Raw genomic sequence first — 7,295 nt, 5'->3', positions numbered from 1 at the left:
CATCTTCCTAAGATTAAATGTGGCAACTTATCTACAATGGCATCTGTTTTCTCTGGCTTTCCTCCTGTGAAAAGGATGAAGTGTTTCTGCTTTTACCAAAGGTGAATGCCTTGACTTGTGTTCTGTATCCCATCCTCTCTCACTTTCTAAAAGATTTTGCTCCAAAAATTTATTTCTTATTTTCATATGCATCATCAATATCCCCTCTATGCTGGGTCATTCTCATCAGCATACAAAAGGTAGGGTTAATGCTCATCTCTCTATAGTTACCACCCAATTTCTCTGCTCCCCTTCAGTCCCCATCACTCATCACTCTGCTAAATCTATTATTCTTGTAACTAAATGTAAGAGACTGTTTTTTGTCTTCATCTTAATCTCACAACAGCTTTTATTAACTCAGTCAACAATTCTCTTGAAACATGGATTCTGTTATTTGATTTCCTCCTGGTTTTCATCCAATCTCACTGAATCCTCCTTTTTTATCTCCTTTTCTGCCTTCTCCTATTCTGTTAGACCTAAGGGAGAGAGACTCTTTTTTTTTTTTAATTTATTAATTTTTTTTTTTTATTGATCATTCTTGGGTGTTTCTCGCAGAGGGGGATTTGGCAGGGTCATAGGATAATAGTGGAGGGAAGGTCAGCAGATAAACAAGTGAACAAAGGTCTCTGGTTTTCCTAGGCAGAGGACCCTGCGGCCTTCCGCAGTGTTTGTGTCCCTGGGTACTTGAGATTAGGGAGTGGTGATGACTCTTAAGGAGCATGCTGCCTTCAAGCATCTGTTTAACAAAGCACATCTTGCACCGCCCTTAATCCATTTAACCCTGAGTGGACACAGCACATGTTTCAGAGAGCACAGGGTTGGGGGTAAGGTCACAGATCAACAGGATAAGAATTTTTCTTAGTACAGAACAAAATGAAAAGTCTCCCAGGTCTACCTCTTTCTACACAGACAGGGCAACCATCCGATTTCTCAATCTTTTCCCCACCTTTCCCCCCTTTCTATTCCACAAAACCGCCATTGTCATCATGGCCCGCCCTCAATGAGCCGCTGGGCACACCTCCCAGACGGGGTGGTGGCCGGGCAGAGGGGCTCCTCACTTCCCAGCAGGGGCGGCCGGGCAGAGGCGCCCCCCACCACCCGGGCGGGGCGGCTGGCCGGGCGGGGGGCTGACCCCCCCACCTCCCTCCCGGACGGGGCGGCTGGCCGGGCGGGGGGCTGATCCCCCCACCTCCCTCCCGGACGGGGCGGCTGGCCGGGCGGGGAGCTGACCCCCCCACCTCCCTCCCGGATGGGGCGGCTGGCCGGGCAGAGGGGCTCCTCACTTCCCAGTAGGGGCGGCCGGGCAGAGGCGCCCCTCACCTCGAGAGAGACTCTTAAAGCTTAGTGCAGCACATACTTCTTTATCTATAATATCTCCATTCCCATGGATTTCAATGTTATCTATATTCAGATACCTCCTAAACTTATACCCTAGTCCAGCCCTCTCTTCTGGGCTACATACTTTCAAATCTAGCTGTCTGTTTCTTCCTTTTACCCAGAATTCTCATGGACACCTCAAACAATACAAATTGAATTTATGTTTCCCCTAAATTTTCTTTTTATATAATCTCACTATCCAAGTAAATGGCACCACTTACTCAAACCAGAAACCCATGAGTCATCTCTCATAGTCAGTTTTCATTACTCTCCATATCTGATATGTCAGTAAGTCCTGACATTTTTACCTCCCAAATATGTCTTGAATCTCTCTTTTTTCTATCTTTTCTGCAACAACATTATTCAGGTTTACTATTACCTCTTACCTGGTCCACTGAAGTAGTTTTTAAATTGTCTTACTCTACCCATGAAGTTCTCTCTCTAATTCATTTATCAGATAGCAGGAAACATGATTTTCAGCTGTAAATTTCATCACTACTGCTTAACACCCTCCAGTGGATTCCTACAGTCTTTAAAAACATCTAAATTCTTTAGCATGATCTGTAAGAACCTGAATGATCTGGCCCTTCCTATTTTTTCTATCTTCTCTCATTCTCTCTCTCTCTCTCTCTCTCTCTCTCTCTCTCTCTCTTCTCTGTCTCTCCACAATATGCTGGTCTTTTTAAGTTTATATTAGTTTTTCTAACACTCAATGTTTGCATGCTCATGGCTTATACTCTTTGCCTAGAATGTTCTCCCTCACCCCCACTTCTAATTCTTGCATTATTATCTCCTTCCCATTTTTTTAGGTCTCAAATTTTTAGGCTTTTCTTGGCCACTCCGAACAAAATACCCCTCTCCCAAACACACACACACACACACACACACACACAGAGAGAGAGAGAGAGAGAGGATATTTTATATTTTGGGTCCTTGTTTGTTTACATTCATAGTAAACAATTCACAATTCTTTATGGGTCTCTTTCCTTGTTTTTAGTCTTTCTTCTTTCTCTCTCACTGAAATGCTAACTCCATGAAATGTAGAGGGTATTCCTGATGTGTTAAAAAAGTATTGACTTTTTTTACTATTTTATTCTAAGCACCTATCTAAGAGTTGGCACAGAGTAAGCATTTAGTAAATATTTGTTGAATGTATGAATGAATGTATTGAGTACCTAATATGGACCAGTAATTGTGCAAAATGTGTTACATCGAATTAATATACTATTCTATAGATGAGGATACCAACTTTCAGAGAAGTGATGTGACTTGCTCCAGGGTACACAGCCAGTAAGTGGCAAAGCTGGGATTTGACTTCAGGCATGTCTTTTTCCGCTATGCTATACCATCTCCCCACCATCAGTAGTTCACCCTTGCTCTTCTGTGCCTCCTCTACTAATGTTTAACGAATTTTCTATCAAACAAGTTTAAGGATTAGACATCCTTCGTTATGATGAAATAAAGCACTATAATTTTACCACAAATAAAAATATAATTCAATTGGTATAGAATTTCTAAAACAAGAAACAGATTTAATCATTGCTCTTATGAAATTTACACACAGGTAATTAGGAATATTCATTGTTGATGATAACACCAGCACAGCAGTGGGAACAACCAGTTAAGATCTGAAAGGATCGAGCATTTTCCAAAATACATATTGGAAAAAATGTACATATTTATGTGTCACAGTTACAGTTTTAAGAGTCTATACATTCTAAATATGATGGGATAATTGAAGTCATGGATTAACTTTCCAAATGGCCCCTGGAGGACTGGGGTCAAATTTATTAATTAAGTGTAATAATCCTGGACTTCCAGAAAGAAGCCAATTATGCTCGGTATGTGTGACACTTTAAAGCAGTTTGATGTTTTTCTAAAAAAAGTATCAGATCAATGGTTATTCTTCAAATATTTTTTTTTTTTTTAGATCCAAATCATGGCTGGAACTGAAGAAGAAAATACGATTCAAATTTCAGAAATTATCTTTTTGGGTTTTGGGGATCTCCATGGCCTTCAGTTTCTTCTTTTTGGGATATTTCTGGCCATCTATGTGGTGACTCTAATGGGCAACATTGCGATCCTAACTGTGGTGTCAGCTAATCATTTCCTTCACACGCCCATGTTTTTCTTTCTTGGTCACTTCTTCCTAGAGATTGGCTGCACCAGTACCATTGAGCCCATGAGGCTGAGGACTGCCATCAGCTCATATGCCTTTTTACTTTCTAGCCTGTGTTTCCCAGTTTTACTTTTTGCCTTGGTGGCTACAGAATGCTTCCTCCTGGCTGTAATGTCTTATGATTGCTATATAGCCACCTGTAACCCACTGCAATACTTCAGCATCATGGACCACTGGAGTTGCTTACAGCTAGCTAGTGCCTCATGGGTGGCTGGATTTCTGGCATTCACTCTCCTCATGGTCCTCATTTTTCACTTAACATTCTGTTCCACCAATGTGGTCGATCACTTCCGTGATTTGAAGCCCATCATGAAACTGGTTTGCACTGACACTGAAGTAGCTGAGATGACCTCTTTTATATGCACCTCTTTATTTGTCCTTGGCCCCTTCCTGCTGACCCTGGCTTCTTATGATCACATCATCACTGCCGTTCTGAGGATTCCTTCTGCCACAGGAAAGCAGAGGGCTTTCTCCACCTGTTCCTCCCATCAGACTGTAGTTAGTCTCTCTTATGGGGTACTGAGCATTGTTCATGGCTTCCCATCAAGACTTATTGAAGTCTTGTATGAAGACTTATTGAAGTTACTTTCTATTCTGTATACAGTGCTTACCCCTGCCCTCAACCATATCATTTACACCTTAAGGAACAAGGATGGGAAGGTAGTTCTGAGAAAATTGGTGCAATAAGGAACATATAACTGGTCCAAAAAGAGTTTGAAATTTTTAGTGGCTTTTGGCACCTTCTGAAAAACCTTAAAAAAGTGGAAATGTTTCTATAGTGTCAAGAATCGTTACTGTGAAATTGACGAGTTTTCCTTTGTTCTATCAACTTTCTCCACATTAGTGAATAAGAAGAGTGTTAAATGTTCATTTGTCGAACATTTCGTAGGTGACAGGCACTATGCTAAGTCCTTTGCATGGATTGTCATGTTAAATCCCCACAGCAACACCATGAGGTAGCTACTGTTATTATCCCCATTTTACAGATGCTATAACTGAGATGCAAAGATTAACTCACTTGCTAAAGACCATACAGCTAGAAAATAGTGAAACCAGAATTTGAATTTGATCCCAAGGTTTGCCTAACATCAAACCCATGATCTTTTCACTAAATGGGGGGAGCCCACAATCTTGGATTGCCCAAAATGGCTTTCTTGGATCATAGAAGACATTACTGCAGATAACTTTCTATAGGGGAACATGGGTTAACGTGAGGTAAGAAGAAGGGAAAAAAAGTAATACAATAAAATAATGCAATTTAAATCCTAGTCTCTCTCCTTTCTTCACCTAAAGTCTTGATGAAAATGCATGAGATAAAAAATGTCCTAAGATTAAAATTAGTTTTTTAAAGATTATTTGTAAGAACAAAAGATTAAAAACAACCTAACTAGTCCAATAAATTAAAGCACATTCACACAATGGAATATAATACATCCATAAACAAACAAACAAAAAAGAACAAATCAGCTCTTCATGTGTTGATATGGAAAGATCTCCATAATCTATTGCAAGTGCAAAATACAAGGTTAGTGCAATGTGCACAGTGTGGCACAAGTTGTGCAAAAACAGTAAAAGAAAAATATTTAAAACTTAATTATAGATTAATAGACTGTTCTAGAAAGAAATATAGGAATTTGGTGATATTGGGTGCCTTTTGGTAGAGAAACTAAATAGAGGGGAGGTGTACCTTTTGAGGTGGGAATTATGTAAATAAATTACCTATTGAAAAGTAATCAAAGTTTAACAAATTATTGCAAATTGTACAAAAAGCAGAAATGTTCAACAACCCACATTTATATACCAGTGTGGAAGCACTTCTAGATACTTGGGAAGCTTCTTTTCTCTCACAGGCAAGTTATCAGCTCTGAGGGCAAGGATCTTGTCACTTACTGCTTCTATACTTCCCTCATAGTGCCTTAAATGCCAAAAAAAAAAAAAAGTGTATAGCATAGATGTTTGACTTAACACTTGTGCTATCATCCAACACAGCATAGCTCAACATCCACTGAGCATAACAATTTCCAATAACTTGGTGTGTTTCCATTTCTAGAGTGAAAAACCCAAGGAGGAAAAGTGCTAGCTGTATCTCTGGTGCTTTTCCATCCATAGCAATCATAAAGGCTAGCAAGGGGCTGGCATGAACTAAGAATGGCTTTCTGGGCTCTTTCTTACATTATCACCATAGTGAACTTCCTATCAGGAAAACATGACTGCATCCCTCTGGCGTTTAATCAACCTCTGCCACAATGACTCACAATTAGGAACAGAATAAGGGTCTCATATTCTTTGTGACTCTGTGATTTTACACATGCTGTTTCTACTTTTGCCTCTGCCTCATTTTCTCACGTTAACACCTTTTCATCCTTAAAATATCAAACGTCAAATATCAAAGTGTCACACACTCAGTGAAGCACTCCCTGATCCTTCAACATCCCTCTAAAGTTAGGCCCTATTTTTTCCTATGCTATTAAAGCACTTTGTACATATTTATATTTTACACCAATTACATTGTACAGTAAGTTTTTGAATTTATGCCTGCCTCTTCACCTAATAATGAATTCATGCTGACGTTTATCCTACATGTAGAGTAGTTGTTCACCTGCCTGAAGCAGAGGCTGAACTACTTAATGTCTTAAGGATAATTCTGGTTCTAGAAGTTTGATATTTGTCTTGGAGCAAATTTTACAGCAGAATTTGTGGTGACAGGTGGAGAATCTTGAGAATTTCCTCTTAGTGTCAGGAAGCAGCATTATCTTGAACCCTTGGAAAGGGGACCTAAAGCATTCATTCATTCACTTGAAATATTCGTTAAATATAAATGTAACATATAAGTATGTTAAATATCAATTTAAGCAAAAACACTGACTGGTTAGTACTCTTCTAGGCACAAAAAGAATAAGAATCATGTGACTTTAACTTCAAAACTCTCCTGTCTAACCACTGGAACACCAACATGGTCTCAGATACGGAGCCTGCACCCAATAAATGTTTGTTCAACTAAGCCAAACCAAGGTATTATCAAGTGGTCTGGGAATACAACTGGCCTCTGTTGAGGAGATCACCAATTTCTAATACTCATATTTTAAACTCTGGAGTTATAGGTCTTGGAGATATGTGGATTGTATGAAGTATTGGGGGAAAAAAAGAAGTGTCATGAAGAAGAAGAGGGAGGGCTGTCTCCACCTGGAAAATTTAAGGGTCATTGCTTCCTTCACAACACCAGCTGCCATCTGCCAATGAGAAGGCAACACATCCATGGAGAGCAACAACTAGAACTAATTGGGTTTCTCCTGTTTAATACCTAAGACAGGGCCCCATTGAGATCAGGTAAGGAGATCTATTAAAGGCAAGCTGTTCTCTGCATATCACTTAATTCAAAGTACTTAATGAAGCTGATTAAATGCTATGCTCTCCAAGGATACTGTAGATCAAAGTGGTAGTTTGTGTAAGTTTAAGGACTTGATTCTTAAACCAGAATGCAAATAAAAACTCATTTGAGAAAAACCTAAATTAGAGTATGAAAGCAATGCCTTGAGAAGGGGAAGATATTTTTGTAGAAGCCACAGTTCAGTTTGGCCTAGATAAAGCCAAGCATCAGGATACAGGTGAAAAATTCAGGCAAATATTCACCTTTAGGGGCACTGCATATGCCAAATTTCTAGGTACCTGACTGTATATTTCACTATCTGGAAGAGTTACA

The 7,295-nt window shown here is 39.6% G+C and overlaps 1 pseudogene; it reads left to right on the top strand.

Moving 5' to 3' along the window:
* Positions 1-3,355: 3,355 nt before the first annotated feature.
* LOC104004002 (olfactory receptor 10A4-like) lies at positions 3,356-4,282 on the top strand (annotated as a pseudogene).
* The last annotated feature ends 3,013 nt before the right edge of the window (positions 4,283-7,295 follow it).

This window comes from Pan troglodytes, chromosome X (genome assembly GCF_028858775.2).
Source record: "Pan troglodytes isolate AG18354 chromosome X, NHGRI_mPanTro3-v2.0_pri, whole genome shotgun sequence".
Classification (NCBI taxonomy): Eukaryota; Metazoa; Chordata; class Mammalia; order Primates; family Hominidae; genus Pan; species Pan troglodytes.
This window is presented reverse-complemented; position numbering and strand designations above follow the sequence as displayed.